Below are 21,773 nucleotides of genomic sequence, written 5' to 3'. Positions count from 1 at the left end.
TTTACCTACCTTTTTTTTATTTGGTTTATTCGTAATCGAGTTTTCTTCATTTACTTCAGTTTTATGTGGTTTTTCCGTCTGTTTACCTTGAAGTTTTCAGTTTTTCCACATCCGGGAATTGAGATCTGCAGAAGCGCGTTAGCTTAGCATGTGCTGTTTTCAGTAATTACGTGAAAAGATATGCCCAGTACAAATTACTATAAATGTCAGAAGTTATACTTTTAGATTAATGATAGGAACATGAATTGATTCGGCCTTCCCAAATGGAATGACATATTTGGTAGTTCAGCCAGTACCCTTATGGCCAGTCACATATAAATGTATGCCTAGCCAATATCATGATAAATTACATTAATCATACTCCTGGGAAGATCAGCTATCTGTATACTGTAATTTCAAATTCGCGTGAAACGAGGGTCTGGTGACATTATTATTGTTATTGAAAAAGAAACCCGCAAAATTACACTGTATAACGTGTTTAGTTATAAGAATTTACAGTTTATTTTACTGAACACTCGAGTATTTTCAGTACTATCTGTGGCCCCTTTTCAAGAGATGCGTAGGTTGTCAGCATCTCTTGAATAAGGGCCACAGATAGGGCCTGAAAGTACTCGAGTGTTGAGTAAAATAAAATGTAAATTCTTATAACTAAAACACGTTATACAGAGTAATTTTGTGGGTTTCTGTTTCAATCTTCAGAAGAAAACTGAAAGAAGTTTTTGTTAGATTCATTTTTATTATCATCATCATCATCTCATAATATGAACACTACCGAAGGAGCTTCCAAAAAGCCAGATAAACTCTACTAATGAAAGGAGTCGAGCAGGCTTTCGAAATCTCACAATGTCACTTTCTAATTTTGTTACCGATATTTGGGTTATTATTATTACCTATTGTTTTTGTTGTGGACGTAAGTCTGGGAAAGTGTTCATGTGTGATTTAGTCTTGAGCTTGTTAATCATCACGGTAATTGACGGTTTTACTGAGGCTGCTTTATCCTAATAAAAAGTTGAATTGACGAATTTTTTTTTTTTTTGCATCTGGTCTTCGAAGTGAAAATGACCATCGAAACTCAGTTGTAATGATTTGTGAAGCATGCATTCTTGATGTTTTAGTTTCATTAATCAAAATAAAGGTTTAGGTACTAGTAGAAATAAATGGTAATAGTAACAACAGACGTAACTTGTCTTTGTTAATGTTGACAGATATACAAGAAGTAATGAGCATCTTGGAGGGAATTCACCCGAGAACGGATTTTACGAAGTCAACCAGAGCGTCTGCCATCGACGTGGTCCATATTAACGGCTTTTTCGTCGACTTGACTCTCTGTCGTCTAAAAAGGCAGCCAAGGCCGTTTGCTTAAACACATAAGCCTGGAGTAGCGTAAACACCTAAGCATTAGTAATCACATTAGCTTTCATCCAATCAGGGGCCTTCCGTGCGTGAGACATGGCGACCCTTGAAGTTCATTGGTCGAAGCTGGCGAGAAAAAAACGCCCGGTGCACGAGTACACAAAAAGCGGTGATCGGTGTTTTGTTGAATGCTTTCTCATTTGAGTGGCCTCAATTCTCTTCACTTACAGTATTTCATCAGCGAAGGAGATGTGATATAGTGCATTATTTTCCAGATAAATTTGTGTGGTATTTAATGCTATATTAACGTTCTTAGTTATTCCCGTCCATAGTTAACAAAAACTACGGCAAAAAATCCTGGCCTACAAAAAACTGTGATGCAACTCTTCACATATCCTTTTCGAATCCTTCGTTGCGTGTTATTTGCATTTGTTTGTTTTATATGATTATGTTAAAACTAGAAATATGAAAGTAATATGCGCATAGAATCGTTCCATTTCTTTGTATGTGAGTCGGAAGCCCTAAAAGTATGTGAAGCCCAACCGCGGACGGTAGAAGCGGTGAACGGGACGTATCTGGCAACTACCACAATGACGCAACCAGCAAGGATTGGCCGATAAAAAACTTCCCAGCCCGTAACAAAATGGCTACTGCCGGCGTCGCTGTGTGGGCAACTCTAAGGAAGTTTTTCGTGGATTTTTGGTCAATCTCGCTCTCAAATTTCTTTGAGCGCGAATTGCGGTGTTTACAATTTTTCGTCTTTCTGTTTCGAGCGGTATTTGTCGCAGAGGGATTGTAGTCTTTACCTAATGATGTGTTTAGAAAGATTAAACTTCGGTGAATTTTTAATATTAGATACATGGATTACGGTTTTCGCTAAAAGGCGAATTAAATTGCATATAAATGGATTTTGCAAGAACATTGAACCCTTTTTGTGAATATTTATGTTATGGTCTCCAAAACATTTCGACGTTGTAAAATGGCCAGATGTAAATGTGTGATCACTGTTATTAGGTACTACTGAAAGATTCTCAAATCTTTCTTTTATATTATGTATTTTTCTTTGCGTCAATTCATTTATCTGCTTTCTATAAATGGTACCTTCATTGTGATGTTTTTCTTAATTAACGCAAGCTAAATCCGTCACTATAATTAATTCTATAGCGCATAACGGTGTATTACAAATAGTCGATATTTATAATTATTAATGTAAATAAAACTATGACAGTATATATTATAATTATAGTATTACAAGCCGAATTACAACCCTAGCTGGAAAAGTAGAAAACACCTCAATAAAAGGACATAGAGGATTAAAGATGAATCTTGAGCGAATAATAACAAAGAAAAGAAATAATATACACAAAAACATCGAATAAACGACACCAATAACAATAAGCGTTGAAGTGCAACTCCCATCAGTTTTGTGAACAAAAGTGAACATACACACTAAGTCTGAAGTTCTGTCGATGAAACTTCATCCATTGGAGGATCATTCCTTGATTTGGTCATAACGGCCATAAAACTTCTAGAAAACTGTGTGGTATTAAACATCACTGGTGAAAAGGCAAGACTGTTAGAATGAATGAAGTGCAAATCAACTATGAAGTGATGAAAGTCTTCATACAAAGGATGGTCTATTATGAAGTAGTACCTTATAATACCGCACACGATGAGCTCATTGAATGACGGTGTCAGAGATTAATATGAAGTCCAGGAATAAGATTATTTAATAGAATTCCAGTTTTTGTGCGGCGACTGAAGGAAGATCTGAGTCGCTGCTGACGACCAACGGGGAGACAGTATTCAAAACATGGAAGAATTAAAGAATTATTTTTTATAGTGCATTAAAACATTTTCTTAGGATATAAAGGTCTTCAAAAACGTAAAGACTTTCTGAGTATGCAGATTGTAAGTTATATAAAAAGACGTCTTTTTATGAAGCTAGTTCTTAGTAGGTTTATGAAAGGAACTTTGAGTTCCTCGTTGGACGAGTCGGTTACATGCTCGACTACCAATCTCAGGGTCCGGGTTCGATTCCCAGTTCTACCAACAAGGAATCAATTCAGAAGAATTTATTTCTGGTGATAAAAATTCATTTCTCGATGTGGTTCTGATCCCACAATAAGCTGTAGGTCCCGTTGCTAGGTAACTACTTGGTTCCTATAAATATACCACGTAAAAATATGTAATCCTTCGGACCAGCATAGGAGAGCTGTCAATTAGCTCAGTGGTCTGGTAAAACTAAGTTATACTTAACTTATGAAATGAACAGCGGTCATATTATTTTAGACATAAAATGATTTGACCATATTCTTGTAGCTATTCCTTAAACACTACATAATGTTGCTATTATTTAACGATGCATAACTTATAGGTACTATATCGTTTCAGTAAATTACTTTTAGAAAATGATAAGTTTTCCTTTTCCTCCTTTTTCGTTCTCTCTCTCTCTCTCTCTCTCTCTCTCTCTCTCTCTCTCTCTCTCTCTCTCTCTCTCTCTCTCTCTCGTATTTTAAGGAGATTCCTTGCCGATCGGCCAGTGGTCAGTGAGGCCTACTACTGTTTATACCTGGAAGTTGTTTTCGAAGAACTTTTTCTTAAAGCTGTCACGGCAACACAAAAGAAAAGGAACCCCAAAGATGGTGGTAAAAGACTGGAATTTTGATGTTAAGATTCCAGAGAATGGAGAGGTTGAATTATGTCAGCTCTTTATTGTTGTCGTTTGGAGACAGAAATTCATCGTAGCGTTAATTCTTTTCATAAAGAAAGACTTATCCTAGTCTGGCGTTCTCTGTATGGTGAATATTCCTAGGGTATTTATCATAGTAGTTTATTAGGCAAAAAAGATTATACATTATATATAATTATTACTTATATATATATATATATATTAGTATTATAATATTATATATATGTATATATATAATAAATATATTATTATATAATATTATATTATTATTATATAATATTAGAGAGAGAGAGATAGAGTGTGTTTTATGCAGTCTAAGTGACCAATTACAAAACGACGACTTACCGTCATGTTTTATTTTGAGAAACGCTTAATTCTTCTGTTTTAATCAGGACCCATGAATGTTAAGAATGTTGCAAGACTGGAAATATGTTATTTAAGTATACATGTTATTGTTAGTGTTGCTGGTAATTTGAGCTGTCCCATATACAGACGTCATCGTGATTGTCGGTTTTCACCAGTCTAAAAACATGTGGATGAGAAATGTCTTTGAGCGTGATTCGGGAGAATGACCAGCGAAGCAGAAAGGTATGAGGTGTGCGTTTAAATGGACGGGCACAATGCCCGAGGGTTTTCTTTCGGTCTTTGTGCATTCGGGGGCTTTTCTGCGTTTTCTGAGATGGCGAAAGATTTGTTTGGACAGGTTGTTTTCTGCTTTTAAGCCAAAATGCTTGCTGGGAGGTCGACGAGACAAATTCCGAAAGACAAAACGAAAGCTCAAAAGTAATGAATGTACTTTTAAGAGAAAATGTGTGGAAGCAAATGACGACATTAGGGTGGATAACAAAATCTGGATATTGTCAAGAACGTAATTGCAGTCACGAAGATTTTTACATTTAGTTGAAAACTTTAATTCGTTTGTATGTTGCCATATAATAACATTTCACAACTTGCATGTAGACTGAAATTTTTTGTTCTCTTACTTTTCTAATCTTTTGTCGTTTATAGTTTTTTTTTTTAGTTTCTGTTACTTTACGATGTAGGTATACATCATGTGCATCTATATTTGAAGATGAGAATGTTATGCCGTCAGTTTTCTTCGTAGTGGTAATTCGATGTCAGCGGGCTTCGTTTCCCATGCAAGAAAAGTCTCCTATATTATTACTTGAGACCAGTATTATTGACAATAAAAAAAAAACACACACATTCAGGTATATCTGATACAAATGAAATTGCGATGGAGATGGAATAGACTGAAAATGAAAAACATAAAAGTCGTGTGAATTTAATCACATATTGACGTTGGTAATTTATGGTAACATTAGAGCCTCTTTGAAAGCAAACGATAGAAACAATAGGCCTCTGGTTTTGGCCTCTTTCCGGAGTATAGTCGATGGCTGTCAGTGAAACGAGTGACACTAATTCAAGAGGTACAGACACTGACAAAAATAAGTCTGACATTTGCCAAACACAGTTCTGGCGCATTTACAATTAATATCATTATGTCTGTAAATATAATAAAATGGTTGTATAGGTCTTTCTGTGAATAACGAAATCTCTAGACCTTGGTTAGGTGTCTCCTGTGGTCAGTAAATGGTTAAAAAGGAACATTGTCAAGACCGGCAAATAAAAAATTAAGTCTGCAGTGGGCTTCAATAGGACTAGCACCTACCTGATTTCGAGCCATACGAGCATAAAAAGTATTCTAAATTTTATATACCGTGTGTATTTACATTAATGAAAGCATTTGGAATTTATAAATAAATTATTGTGAGTTTTCTAGCGCTAACTACTAGCAGAGGCCGGTTAAATTGAGGGGGGCACCTGGTCACGTGCCGCCCCCCCCCCCCTTGGATATGAATGATAGAACATTGTTTTCTTTTAATAAATCTGTATTAGTAGCAAAAACTTACTCGGTTAATGATTATTTCAGCAACAACTGGACAACAAAAACAGTAACAACTGTGCATATGTGTGCATACATATATAACTATTGGCATATATATGTGTACCGTATGTGTGTACATGTTACATATGTATATATATATATATATATATATATATATATATATATATATATATATATATATATATATGTTGCTACTTTAATAACATATATCTTCTAGACTGTATGAAATGTTATATATAGAGTTTTTGCAACATTTTTCAGATTCCTTAGCTAGCTTTAGAGTTATAGGATGTCTAAAATGTGTGTTCAGATTTTGCATGAAATAATGTAAAAGAATATATAATGTAGAATGTAAAGAAAGAGAGAGAGATTAGCTTTGTCCGTTCAAAGCTGGAGTTTTTTTTCAGGTCTCTGTTTTGATATCAAAACATGTCAATCATCTTGCTCGCTCGAGTCTGTTTCGTCAAGTATAATACGTGTCTTTGTTGAGCATACTCGTTTCATATGCGTACGTCTTTACCGAAACCACGTGCAGATTTCACGATTTTTGTGTAAAGTTACGTCATATTAGAAGCTTCTAGAAAGAATTGCATCATCTTTTGCATGCCCAAAACTTTTTGAGTCCGTCGATCTTTTAAGTTGCCCATACAAGGAGGAGAGCGAGAGCATTTCATTATAGACTTGGGATTCCTGGTGTTCAGATCTCTCTCTCTCTCTCTCTCTCTCTCTCTCTCTCTCTCTCTCTCTCTCTCTTGCCATAATTGATATTAACGTAACGTAAATTGGTCACTCGTAACTTGTAGATTTCAGATTTGATATTTCTTAGAGGTATTTAGTATTAATTAGTGCTTTTTGTGGAATCTGAACAAACACTGTACAAGTGTGTAATGGTGCCTATTTTTGTGAAATAATGGGAATTGGTGACTTTTTTTAACAAGCTGTAGCAGAAAGAAAATTTGGTACCAAGGTATAGTGTTATATTTTTTATTAGTTGCAACTAATAGTAACAGTAGTTTGGTAAAAATTTAAACTAATAGTTACAATGGTTTGAATGAAACAATTTCAATTTTTGCACATTGTAGTTTTTTATGTTTTGTGTGTGTTTCATTTGAAGAGATTTTTGTGTGTGCATTTATTCATTTTTTATTATTGAAGTGTGTTTTTATTTTATATTCTGTGTGATTAGTGTTTTTACAATTTGATATTTTCCAAATTTTTCTGTTTTCATTTGCATTCACAATTTAATTAACTTAGTTATTTTCATTACTTAATCGTTGCACATTTAGTTGAATTTAACACTTGTGAATTAATTTGCATTTACTTAGAATTCTTTTCAAGTTCATTGTTGTTTAGCACTTGTGAATTAATTACCAAATTTTAATTATTGCCTAACACTTATGAATTTTGATTGACTTAATTTTCTTGAATTTTGTGATAAATTAATTTTGATTTAATTTTACTTAATTAATTCAAGAATTAATTAAACTTTACTTTGTTTTCAAGTAACAGTAATTTTTCCTGATATTGTGGATTTCACTTATAATTTTGAGTTTAATAATAAATTTTTGTATTTAAAATTTTTATGTTTCTTTTCTTCTATACCAGTATATAAATATGATTATGATTTATTTAAGTAGAAACATAGAGTGGTAATTGATCTGTTTTCCTTCAATTTACTTGAAGTGACTTAGAACCAGGGAAGTACTTAGACTTCTGAAATCAGGAAAATACTTAGACTTCTAAAGTTGTTAATGGAGTAATGCCCTTTGATTAATTTAACTACTTACAAGATTACCTCGCACCTGTTTTGATGAACTTAGTCTGATTTTGTGCAATACTGGTAAGTTGTTAAGGGATCACTGTTGCCGTTAGAGTATTCAGTCGTTTAGTGCCTGTGATGAGGGTTCAGGTGTCTGGCTGTTGTGTGGTAACAATTAATGAATGGTAAGTATATATATATTATATATAATATATATCTATATATATATATATATATATATATATATATGATCTTAAGTGCCACTCACCCCCCCCCCCCCCCAACACACACACACTGAAAGATTCCTTGATCCGACCCTGACCACTAGTCGCTGAAACACTTAGAAGGCCAAGTGAAGTAGACTGCATGCGTGGTTCGACCCTTCTTGTCAATTACCAAAGAAAAGTAGACTCATTTTTACTAGTAGCAATTAACCTGCTGAGATACATAACACGATTGGTATCTTTAAGTTCTTATGAAACCACAAGTTAACTTGTGTTCAGACATCCACGTCGGACAGTTTTTTTTTTTTTATCTATTTGTATCTTACTCATTTTAACTTCTGCAGCTGAGTCTTCTCATTATCTGGAAAAGTATCTTTTATTAAATGAGAATTTCTATATTTGACAGAGTTCCGGTTTCGACTTCAGTTGAAGCAGCGTAATGCTCAGTGAATGCTGTTGTTTTCGTGTGAATATTGAAGGATATTTTCTAAGGTTTCCGTTCCATTGAGCTTAAAGATAAATACTAACGTTGTGTGTGATACCTTCATAGTGTTACGTAAATAACTGTGTTGTACTTTAAGTGATTTTTGTAATTCTTGTATTTTACTTCCAAAACAGAACAATAGTATTAAAGCAACATATTGTTTTTCTTCATTTATAGAATTTTTCAAGTGTTCTTAAGTAGTTAGCGAATACTGGTTTTCGGCTTTTCCATACGTGAATTACGCAATTACTGTCAACTTGTTTTTTTTTTTTTTTAAACTCTGGCTAACCTTTCAGTGTGCTTCAGACTTGTTAGTGGGTACTGGGTGGGTAGTGGGTAGCGCAGTTTCTACCTTCTCGCTCAGCACATTGGCACAGCCTATCAGACATTACAGTGATGATTGTTGTGGTGAAGTGCATCTAGTAATATAAGCACGGGAGTGGCCGATGTCTGTCATTTGAGTCTCTCGATTTACTCGCGTTGTAGATGATAATCATGAATGTATTGCTTTTCTAGATTAATGTGGAACTCTGAGAACGCAAAGCCGTCCAACGGTCCGAACAGTAACAAGAGCTCTGGATTGTTAGGTAAGCGATATTGCTAAGCTATGAGATGTTTTCTTACTTATAGTGGAATAACAAACACTCATTAGGCAACTTTTAAGCACCACAGTGGTTGCAGAGATTGAATTACTTGAAGGGAGGAGTACAATAGCATAGTCCGAGTAATTAAGACAGAACTTTGATGGTAGGTTAATGATTAAAAAAAACGTGGTAATTACAGTAAAAACTACATCCATTCCTAGTCGTGAAGGTAGCACCAAGAGACTAATGACGAGATATGCACCGTGTTTTTCGAATAAAATAAAGAGGCAAGTAGATTAGGGAGACAGTTGTTTGCTGTGGTGAATTGACTTTAAAAATCTGCTGCATAAATGATCTGATTGGCATAGCTAAGGGGTCCGGTTACTGTATTCAAATGTGGTGCTACATAACATGAAAAACACATACTGCAAAAGATTACGAGAAATAATAAATGAAGAAACCTGCAATGAAGAAACTGATAGCCGTAGAGTCGGCGTAGAAGGCTTTGCAAACGCTTAGTCGGGACACTTTGCATCCACTTGCAGTGCAACCAAGATGTCAACGGTGTCTTTACATTACTGGTCACATTGCACTTCCCCATTTTAGCCGTCATAGTGAATGGAAGATAATTCGTGTATTTCTGGTTGTTAAAATATAAGGCGGTCGGTAATCCGGTAAGTTTGTTATAATACCAGCACCACTCCCACAAGCGCCGTGTTCAATACCAGCCCTATTTGAATGAATGGTAAAATACGTTTAACGAAAGACTGAAAATATCTCGGTAACAGTAAATTTGCGATAAACTTGAACTTTAGTTCCGTACTAAGCATGTAGAGGGTACTGAATATCGCAGCCTAAAAACTCAAATATCAAATGATCGTTTAAAAAGGATGGAGGCTAGGTTTTCCCCTTAAGTCGGCTGGATTATATTTTCCTCATTACAGCATTATGCTCTTGAAAAAATGTTTAAAACCGTCATGTCTGACATAGAAAATGGCCCACGTAATGTAGCGTTAATACTGTAATTGTGGTATTTACTTTTAACTGTATATTTAAAACTACAAAACGGTTAACTAATATGTAGAAAAAACTGGTGATAACATATTGTAAGAAGTAAGAGGACCAGTTTCGATGCTATAGAAATGCTAAGGGTCGTGTTGCGTAATATAAAGAAAATTCTGAAATTATTATTTGCGTCAAATGAAACTTTAAACTGCCCCCAATCATGTGGTGTAAGGCCACGCCCCCAATCATCAACAGCAAGATCGCAGCGGGGAATCCCTGTACAAGGCACAGTGAGGTTATTTTTCTATTCTTATTTTTCTCCGTATTAAATTGCTGTTATTAATGGTGTGGGCATTTATAATATTACTTTGTGTTTAGACAACAATCCATTAGTGGGGTACAGGAAGTTTCAACGGCGACAGTTTTCAGTGTCCAGGTTAATGCATTATTCTCAGTTATTGTTCCAAAGCATATTCTCGTTCATTGTTGAGTGGCGTTTTTAGATAAGGCTTGGTATTTTCATTACTCGTTCCGTACACTACAGTTCGAAAATTGAGTTTTCACAGCCATGTGACCGCGTAATTAATTCACAAATTACTTGATAGTCTTGAGTCCTTCATCAATTTTCATCAAGCATTTAAGAGTTTATTTCCGGACACGTTTACCGTTCTTCGGTAGTTTCCTGCCGCTTATTTTTCTTCGTTATGATGAGTGACAAAAACAGACAAAACTTTTTTGAATGACGACAAGTGCGTGCCAAATAATTGGTATTTTAAGACCAGATCCCTGCGGCAACTATTTCTATAATTAACGTCACGATGAACTGGGAACGAAAGAGTAAAAACAGCCGTAAACGAATTCATATTGTCTAATTATCTCACTTATTTTATATTTTATCGTGACGCCAAAATTGTCAAATACTCGTATAGCGGTAATATCCCACTTTTTTTCACTTAAGTGCCTTTCCTTGACATTACAGTATCCTGTTTGTCCATCGATGTTCAGGTTTTCTGACTAATAGCCGAGAATCCCTTTTCTGAAATTATTGTATTGTCAACAATCATTCATCGCGGTGACTAAAAACTCATTTTGCCTTAGGTTTTGCATGTGCGATATTGAGTAATTAAGGATTTAGAAAATATTTTAAGTTATAGGTGATGGTTTGAGTTATAAGGATAGTATATTCTTAGTTATTAAGGATTTAGAAAATATTCTAAGTTATAGGTGTTTTGAGTAATTAAGGATTTAGAAAATATTCTAAGTTATAGGTGTTTTGAGTAATTAAGGATTTAGAAAATATTTTAAGTTATAGGTGTTTGTGAATCAATTTTAGTTAACGCAATTTACTGAAATTCTTTACTTCAAAGATAACGAAGAAGCTCTCCAAGAGAAAAGGTCTCGATATATGAATTAATGGTCGTTACAGAACGAAACATAGGTGATAATACTACAAAGTAATCATCATATTGTATACATTTTTATTCTTGTTAAATTTGATATCTTAACATATATGTAAAAATTCTCCTATTCAAAAATCAAGTTTTTGTGATGATTAAAGGTTACTGAATAAAGTTTTTTAAACTGCACTTTTTCTGTTTTTATTCTTCCATATTTCCTTTTTCCTTCGAATCCGTTCAGTTTGACATTTTTCCAGCTCCTTATTCTTCCGTATTTAATTTTTCCGTTGACTCATCGCTCAGGTTGCCATCGAACAATCTCGGGGCCAAAGATCTAAAATTAACACGTCGATCGTTCCAGTGAGATCTTATAAGATTGCACAATCCCCAGAATTGTATTGTTAGAAGGTTTATTTGTAAGGCAGCAAAAGTATAATAATTATGCTATTTACAGAAACTACTAGCAACAGGTTAAGAAAGTTCATTTTCAACCCTTTTCGGTATTTAATAACAAACATAATTTTATAGTATCTAGTGGGATGTATTTTGCCTGACATTTTTATATTTTCCTCGGTAGTCCTTTTAAGGTGGGATTAAGAGGAGAGTCGCTAGCAAATGGTGAAAGGTATGTATTAAAGTAATACCAGAAATGGACCGCTATGTGAATAATTTTTCCTGCACCTGAAGAAGAATGTTATATTTGTTGTTTTGTCGTTTTCTGTACTTTGGATTTCGCACTGATATTCATGTCATCCCATCATAATTTAGTCCATTCACATGTTGATTCAGTACAGTCCTCGAGCACCAGTAGGAATATATTTAGGCTGTGTATATTTCCATAGTTATATGTTCTAGACATGAAAAACTAGACCTTTTATACAAACAGAAAAAAAAAAGGAAAAGGCGTATAATACTATCGTTCTAGACGACGGATTTAAGAACTGTGTTATACTGATTTACAGGGAAGTATTTATTGCATTATTGTCAGCACGAGAAGATGCCATGTTTTGAGTTTTAAATTCCTCTCTAAAAGGGGGTACAGACCCAAGTACTGATTTTCCTAAGTCTGCCCTATTTTGTAAGTGCTTCTTATATTTTGTAGTTTATAAGTCATCTCTTGCAGTTGGCCAATTATCCATAGTTTAAAGTGTTTTGTAAAGGTAATAGCCAGTTATTTGAAGTAAAAAATTTTTGGCATGCGGAAACTTTGTGGGCACTTGCACAATTATCTTTTATGTGTTACAATTTATCCTCAATTCCTATTATAATATTGTAATTGAAACAAACCCGAGTGCTAACAGCTTTGGTACAGAATGTAAAATATTAAGTGTGTCTTTATCAGGCCCCAGTATCATGCGGAATGGGTTGTCATTCACCCATTTGGATCTTCAGTAAACCTGATCCTCATAGTTGATATTTCATACAACGAAGGGAGGTTGTGATTGTTAGTATTTTAAATTATTTTTTGCTTTTTTGTATGTGGAAATTGCATTTCTAGAATAAAATAATCAAAAGCCTTTGATAAAGTAAGCTTCAATGAGCTCAGAATCCAGGGAATTTGAAATTTATAGTAAGTATGTACTTTTGAAAGAGGCTTTGTGCTTTTCCCTTCTGTTTCTGTAGTTTATGGTTTTAGCTTCCACTACACAGATGGAGTTGATTAGATATCCTATTTCCAGACAAAGTGTGTAATATCAACAACAGTTTACAAAAAAAAATTTTTTTTGTACTGTAATGAAATTGATCTTCAAGTGGCCCACTTAGCCAGCTCCTCAGCTGGCTAAGTGGGCCACTTGAAGATCAATGAATTTGGCGTATCTGATGAATTTGTTGTGTGTTTGTCATTTTATAGCAAAAACATGTTCCACTTGATGTATTATTTGACCAGAAAGAGAATTGCCGAGATCAGCGAGTCCAATTACTTGTCTGTTTTCCATAAATGACACTTTGTTCATTCAACCATCCCCTGTAGTGGGGTAGTGTTGTCAGTGTACCTCACGTGATGTACTGTAGGCAGTACTAAAGGGGATTTGCAGTGCCCTTTTGGCCCCTAAGCATACAGAATGTTTAACCTTTCACTTTACCTACATTCTAGATTCCTTTCTTCCATCTAGAATGCCAACCTTTCCAACAATTACTTATCAGTGTAACTGTGGGGTTTTCTCTCGGGGATCCTTGAGTTTCATCTACTTATTCTGAATCTTTCCTCACGCTGTACATTACTAAAGGTTCTTTGCAACGTCCCTTTGTCCCCCAGCTGCAACCCCTTTCATTCCTTTTATTGTACCTCCATTTATATTATCTTTCTTCCATCTTGCTATCCACCCTGTCCTAACAATTATTTCATAGTGCAACTGCGAGGTTTTCCTCTAGTTACACCTTTCAAATCTACGTAATCTGTTTATTTAGACATGGAATCTGTCAGTTTCCTCTTTTCAGGTAACATTGTGGTTTGATTTTTGGTGGAACATTCTTGCTGACTTCGTCTTCACTGGGCTTTTATATGCTAATGAGTAGGCCTAGTTCCAGAGGTTGCTGGCATTAGGAGGCAAGGCACTAACTTTCCTGTCTGACCAACATGTTTCCAAGTTAGTAAGCCATATCCACTGCCTCCGCGGCTGCTAGTGTTTCTGCTGCAAGAGTGCTTTTTACAACCCTTCTTATTTTCTTTGAATCTCAGTACAAAGGATAACTCTTTCCATTTTCCCCCACTAAGAAAATCACAAAACCCTCAACACTACTAAATACATTGGGGAGATTGATACAAGTTGGTTGTGTGCAAATGATGCTTCTTATGCCAGTCTTGGGAAGTACATACAGCTCTCAAAGGTACAGGCTTTTCTTAGACATTTGTTTGCCTCAATCAGAACTTTTACTTTAGGGTTATTTTTTTACAGCTAAGCTCCAATACATCACAAGACAAGTCAGGTCTTGAATTAGTGCATAACCACCGAAGTTGGCCAGCTAGACTCCTAAAATTCTCCTATTCTTCATTACACTCTGTATTCTTATTTAATCCTCTCTCAGCACTTCCATTTATAGATTCAAGAGATTTACAATACTCATTTTGATGAAGTGTGGCACCATGCTTATTCTGTACAATATCCAGGCATATCTGAATATAGCCTTACTTTGCTCCCCAACCTGAAAATGATTTCCAATTTGTGCAATGACTACACTTTCAAATTTCTTGATTCCTCCCCACAAGATATCTATATGTATAAAAAACATACCACACAGGTCTCCTTCATAATACCAATAGAATGCTGCAGGGTCAGTTTTCACCCGATTACATCCCATCTTCAACACATTTTTTAAATTTCCATAGTACAATATCATCACTGCCAGCTTCAACAGGTGGAGTAAGATACACTTCATTGTCTAACTGTTCACTCTGTAGGACTGCAGCCTTAATATCAATTGAATCCACTGCCCAACTTTTGGAAGACAATATACCAACAAAGGACATCAACACTTCCTTGCTAACAATCAGAGAATTTGACTGGATTTCTTTTTTTTCCTCAAAACCTCTGGCAACTAGCAGTGCTTTAATTTTCTTTTTTCCATCAGTTTTCCTTTTCTGTTGCCACCCATCATACTGACAATGCTTTCTGACTCAAATTAGGAATTTCCTCAAACTCCAAAATTCTAGGTTTTTAGTTCTTGTTTTGCTATATCAAGTTCCTGACTTTCAGTGTTTTCACAAATCATTACAATTTCACTGGGTTCCTGCACTTCTTCTGAAACTCGTACCCATTTTTCTACATCTCTGTCCCAATCAATGGCTGTTACATGTCCATCTTTATGTTCAATATTTCTCCAACTACTATATTTTCGTGTAGATTTTCCAGCATGGCTGTGAACAGTTCATATCTGCCATTCATCGGACTCTTTTGGCAGGAATCTTACTCTCTGTCCAGTCTTTGGAATACTCTTAAACTGTTAAATTAATCTTGGGAATACTCTTAAACTGTTAAATTATCTTCAGATGAAGTGACATTAACTTTGGTGTGGTTCTCTTGTTCTGCTTCATTTTTTTTTTATTTCTCACTGGATTTATAACTGCTTCATCTCATTTTTCTTACTACTGTCTGTTTCATCCTTTTCTCTTTGATGCCTCAACATATCAAGCAGTGCATTTCTTCCTTCTTCAATGTTTCTATCAAAACTGTATGGTATTTCCTGAATGTGTGTTTCATGTGCTCGTACAATATTTGAACCTCATTTCAAAATCACTGTTTTGCCCTCTTGATCAATGACTGTTGCTGGTCCTTTTCATTCCTTTTGCTCTTCCCTCTTAAAACAGATTTGATCCCCATTCTTACTGACTTTACCGGTAGTCCTTACTTTGTGTCATAGTGCCTGTTGTATTTTCTCAGTAGTTTCAGCAGCAATAAAGGCTTATCTTGCAGAATGGCAAGTATCAAAATATTTGGCAACCATTTCACTAGATCTTGTACTCTCCAGTGCATGAAGTTCATCATTCATGGTACATGGTAGGTTAGGATTCCGCCCATACACGAGTTGATAAGGGCTAAAACCCCCCCACTACTTGAAGACAATTTTTAGCATTGACTACCCATGCCAAAGCCATTTTAAAGACCGTTCTGGTTGCTCTGCTATCATTTTTGTTACCATTTCATCTATAACTGCGTGATTACACTCACACAGACCATCACTGAAGGCAGAATATGCTGCTGTGTGCATCACTTGAATGCTCATGTTCTCACACATTTCTAGAAGTGTGCTATTAGCAAACTCTCCACCATTATCACACACGAATTTCACAGGGGGTCCCAAACCAGTTCCCAACCATGTCTCCATAATTTTATCTATCTCCTTGGGTTCTTTACTTCTTGTCACACAAGACTTTGAGAAGCTCATTGCCATAGCCACCATATGCAGAAAATATATATCCCCTTTTTTGTGTTCCTTCAGGTCTAATGCCAATACTTTATCGAACTCCTTTGCTTTGCCATATGCACGCTAACAATTGGCCTTGATAGTGATTTCTTATATTTCATGCATACCTCACAGCTATCCTTCAACAACTGAATCAGTCTTTTAGATGAGGGATGCCCAAATTGTTTGTGAAATTTTCCTATTTTCTTTTCCCTTTCATTATCTCATTATCTCTGAAAGTCATCATTATTTCTTATGTTTTCTTCCAGGCTTCTTTCTCATCCCTCGGTGGAAGTGCACTTCAATTTGAACTTTTTGCCATGAATTTCTGCAGTATCATTTTCTAAGTCCAATTTCACTTGTGCTCTCTTCATTGATTTTTTACTGAATAAAAGGGGGATATTAAAAAATATGATAGAAAAGTACATAATTACAGCAACTACAGCTAGTGCATATACGGACATACTTTTACAAGATGTGATACCCACTCACAAAGTTACTGCACTTTTGAAAGATGATATCCCTTCCAAAACTTTTAATTTCTGAAGTATGTACTAGTATACTACAATTAGTATAAGTTTTCATGCTTTTAAGTGTAAAATCAGTATGAAGATTTTGTGTATGCTATTTATATTTTGAAAATAATACAAAGGCAGTACACAGTTCAGTGTTTGTCACTATATAAGAACTCCATGGTCAACTAATGAAAATTACTTTCTTAACCTCGGAGAAAAGTGCTGGTACAATATGTATGTACTATGGTACATCATTACAGCACATAAAGTTAATGTACTTTCAGAAGATGTGATCCCATTCGCACTTTTTAAAGATGATACCCTTCCTGAGTTTTACTTCTGTGTGTGTGTGTGTGTGTTTTAGTTTTCACACTAGTTCGTGATTTTAAATTGATTCAATTTTACCTTCACCATCTGCTAACATGTCTTCTTTATTTTTAATGACTGACTTATGAAGTTTACCTAGTGATGCAAAATTTATTCTGACGGAAACAGAAAATGGCATCCCGTGAATTAGGGGATACGTATGTACATCGTAGTTACTGTAATTATTTTTACGCCAACCAGTTATTTCTTTTCTAAGGGTAATGTATTAAACTAACTTTTAAATCAAATTACAGTAATTTTAATTTCATTTAAAAGTTAGCCTGATACTTAAGGAGCATGATTAGGGTCATATTTATTGTTCAAACTCTAGAAGTAAGCATTTATTAGCATTTTTAGAGACCGTGCCACACTTAAGTGAAACTTTCCCTTGCGTCAGGGGGGGTCTGGAACTTAACCTTGTGTAAGTTGAGGGTTTTTGATGTAGGAGAGGCTAATTGGAGAGGGTGTCGTGGTAGTGGTTTTCACTCGCCCCAGAACTATACCGACACATTTTAATAAAGGTGAGCGAGCCAGAATATTCTGGCATGTCCAATTTAGCAGTTCTCTGGTATTATAGCAATATTTTACCTTAGAAATAGTGCTGAAGGAACCTATTTCACTGGGTGACACAGCCTTCTCACCCAGAAATAGTTTTCCTACGTCAAAATCCCTTTTTTGGACATGCTGGAGACAGATGGTACTCTGATCCACACACAACATTTCCTAACCTTACCATATACTATGTCAATTGAGTTTCTCTGCCTATTTGTTTCACTTCTGTTTGTTATGCTTCCTCTTCCTCTAAGCCTTCTGTCCTTTTCCATGTGTAATGACATTGACCTCCTCCATGCAAAATACTGGTTCAGATTTTATCACCGCAGCAGGGGTCTCATTCTCACTCCTGTTTGACAATGCACCCAATGATAACGCTTCTTGACTACCAAAAAATTTCCTAAGGGCTTGCTGCATGGAATCAAACATTTTATCTGTTTCAAAGGAAACTGCTGTCAACACTATTTATTTTTAACCTCTAGCCCTACACTGACTGGTAAGTTACTACACTGACTTGTAAGTTAAATGGTAAACATTTTGGTATACTTATTTTGTACCTCTCCAGATCTGCACTTCTCTTCACAAATTCCAAAATACGTATACTTCTCCCTTGTATGTTCCTTCTCCTTTTTGTAGCTGTCAAACCTTGCCCATGCCTCATACGCTGCCAACATCTCATCCTTCTTGTACCACTTGTCCAAGATGCCTCAACAAAACTTTCATTCAATCTTTGACAGTCAACTTATCAATATCCACTGCCTCAAAAATCTTGGCTCCTAACCTGGCTTCCTTCTGGGAATGACAGGGCAACAACCACAGCTTGTTTCTTTTTCTCGATGCTTGTAACGAGCTGCCATGCTTTCAGCTCATTTCCAGTGGTCAGAGCCCTTATCAGCACTGAAAACTGGCAATACCAGCCTACCGCCACGCCACATTCACTGACACTACTCATGTTTACGGCATCTTATCTGCTAAACTACACATTAATCTCCTCTTTCCTGCCATAACCACACACTGCTACCATTTGCTGATCGTGTAGACCAGTGTGGCAGGATAAATCAAAGGCAGACAAAAAACTGACTTGATTTACCTCCGCTACTTATGTTTACGACGTCTTATTTGCTAAACTACTCATTAATCTCCTCTTTCCTGCCACAACCATGCTCTGCTACCAATTGTTGATCGTGTAGACCAGTGAGGCAGGATAAATCAAAGGCAGACATAAAAAACTGACTTATTTAGCTCTGAGATCCAACCTAACAAGTGCCTACACCATTACGCTTCGCTACCCTTGCCGCTCACAGCATAAACATATACAAGCCTCACAAGCAAATGAGTGCAAAGCATGTCATACACAAACATTCTCAACAGTTAACAAACTGTGGCCTGCATGGGAACGGTTCTGACCTCCTTGACAGTAGCAAGGAGCTCACGTTTCTTCATGAAAAGGCAAGGGGTCTTCCCAGCCCCCTGGCAAAACCCTCTAGCCCTAGCTCAAGGGGAAAGCCGTGAGAAGAAAAAGAGATACTCTAAAGGAGATTGTAAGGATAATTTGTGTTTGTCAGTATGGTTAACACACACTACTCTTCAAGGACCATCAACCTCCCCTTCATTCTCTTAAGTTCTGGCTCTGTTGGCAGAGGTGTGAGGGCGATGCAGGAAAAATATGACATTACCTATCCCCAGCCATTATAAAACGGTTGTTTTCTTGTTGAGAACTCGGCTGAGTGTTGTGGACCGAGTCATCAGTTTCTCAGTTGAACAATTTTTGTGCCACAAACTTGAATCATGAAAACAAATTCAATGTTGGATTCTGTCAGAGAGGCAACTTCATGCTTTTGGAGGAGCTGAAGGATGCATTTTTTCAGGTGCCCATGTACCAGTTTTCCGTGGAAGTACCTCCTTTTTCCCCTCTCCCCAAAAAAGGGAAAATATAACAGTTCAAGGCCCTGCAGAATATCTAGATGCTTGGTTGGTTTCAGCTTCATAGAGATGTTATTCTAGAACAAAGGCTACTGCTTCACATTTGCCCCAAACTGGAGATCATTGTGACTGGGAGAAGCTGGATCTTGTGTTGAAGAGGTAGACAAATACAGGGCATGCTTATAGACTCGGCAGCAAATAACCAATTTGCTTTAGCAGGTCATCCTTAGAAAAAAATTCTCTCTCTCTCTGGCACCTGCACCAATGCTCACTTCATCGGCAACTTGAAGTAGCATTGGTCACAATATTCCTTCCCCTGCAAGGGAGCAGTCAGGTCCAGTACAAGCTAGACAGGCCATCATGTAGTTAGACTTCACAATTGGGCAGACTTTCTTAAGAGGTTCAATTTACAAGGTGTGAATGCCTCCTCTCTCAATTTAAAAAAAGTTGGGGAAAGTAAAGCTATCACTTGAACCACTCAATTTATGATTGACCCAGAAACTCGCTGCCTTTTGACTTGCTACTGTATCTTTAGGGCATAACTTGAGTCTGCAAATCCCTGTGCCAAACTGAATAGGGGGTTACAAGTCATTGCTCCCCTTCTCACAATTGTGACTAGGAGCATGGCAATTTTGGGTTAAGTGTAGACTTGATAGTTAGTTGAGAAACTGTCTTCCTATATAACAAGTGAGTTTTCTACATAAAAAGCAATGGCTTGTACTTTCTTAGGAATAATACCAAATTTGTAGTATTTTGTATTTTTCCTGGGTATACAAAACATCAAAGATTTTCCTATGGTACAAAACCTACACTTTCATAAATGGAGTTACACAAAATCTTATTACTCTGACCTATGACCTGTCATGACCTCATTCGGTCTACCTCTTTTCACCCACTGACTCTGCTTCTGTGGCTGGTCTACTGTTCTTGCTGGGGATAGGTTGACTAGTTACTAAAAGGGCAGCTGGGAGGGTAAAAACTATTATGAAAGCATAGGTTTGTAACCTAGGAAAAGTACAAATTATTCTAAAAATTTAATCTGTAATTTGGATTACTATAAAAATTTGTAACCTGGATGGGCATGCCCTCTACACGAGGGCCTGTGGGAGGCACTACCTTTAGATCATCAAGGTTACAGGCCTAGCTACTATCCAATTGCTGGCATAACCCCCTGTACTCACCAGTCCTTCACGGAGTCTTTAGAGGTCCTTTCTAGTCCGTGATGGAGTTCATCCACCCCTGAATAGTAAGAAGGGTGGGGCTCTTTCCCTTAGATGTCCTACTGGGCTTCAATTAAGGGACCAAGGGTGATGTGTCTAGGGACTTCGGGCTAGGTCTCTCAGACAGGAGGATGTGCATGTGATTTAGCACTTCCATTATGCCTGCCTTCAACACCTGCGGCATGGAGTGGTTCCTTCTGTATAGCACTCTGTTGTGACCCTGTCGGAGTCATAGGCACTAATAATGACTTCCCTCAACAAGGAGATGGTGTTTTTAGAGACCACCATTTTGCCCATACTGATGAAGAGCCTCTTGCACCCAGGTCTCAAGGGTGCCATCCTCTTCAGGTACTGCTTTAGAGCTCTTACCAGATGGAAAAAAACTTCTTTCCCCCAACAAAGTCCTTCAGAGAGGGGATGGAGAAATCTTCAAATCTGATGCCCAGGACTGAGAGGTCTTGAGTCTTGGCCATGAACCCTGGTGTGAACTGCAGGGACTCAGACCACCCAACCTTCAGCATGGGTGATGATGTATGAGAAGACATGCAGCTCCCTGACCTTCTTAGCAGAGAAATAGGCATGAGGGTGAGGTTTCACTCTGGCCCCTTACTGTTCCCAGAGGGCAATTCCTTTGCATAAGCCCCTTAATTGGCCCAAAAACTACAAACTCTTGCAGAGGTTGATGTCCCTTGGCCAGAAGACCTGGTTGAGGGTTGCCTTGTAGCCATCATTGGCAGTTACTGACAAGGCCCTTTCACACCTTGTGAAGGATATTGCAGACTTCCTGGTTTTCCTAATTGTCTTGAGGGGATTGAGATCCCTCTGACAACATTAACAGGACTCTATCTCCCCCAGTAGGACCTATTGGAAGAGGGTCTGCAGGTATCC

The 21,773-nt window shown here is 36.7% G+C and overlaps 1 long non-coding RNA gene across 1 annotated transcript in view; it reads left to right on the top strand.

Moving 5' to 3' along the window:
• The window catches only part of LOC135197574 (uncharacterized), a 12,247-nt gene extending 1,089 nt beyond the window's left edge, over positions 1 to 11,158 (top strand). Inside the window, exons 2-3 of the long non-coding RNA XR_010310606.1 lie at positions 8,344 to 8,403; positions 8,938 to 11,158. This is a non-coding gene — a long non-coding RNA (uncharacterized LOC135197574). The remainder of the gene's footprint in view (positions 1 to 8,343; positions 8,404 to 8,937) is intronic.
• The last annotated feature ends 10,615 nt before the right edge of the window (positions 11,159 to 21,773 follow it).

Source organism: Macrobrachium nipponense, chromosome 21 (assembly GCF_015104395.2).
Source record: "Macrobrachium nipponense isolate FS-2020 chromosome 21, ASM1510439v2, whole genome shotgun sequence".
NCBI lineage: Eukaryota > Metazoa > Arthropoda > Malacostraca > Decapoda > Palaemonidae > Macrobrachium > Macrobrachium nipponense.
The sequence above is the reverse complement of the archived record's forward strand: the minus strand, read 5'-3'. Positions and strand labels throughout refer to the sequence as shown.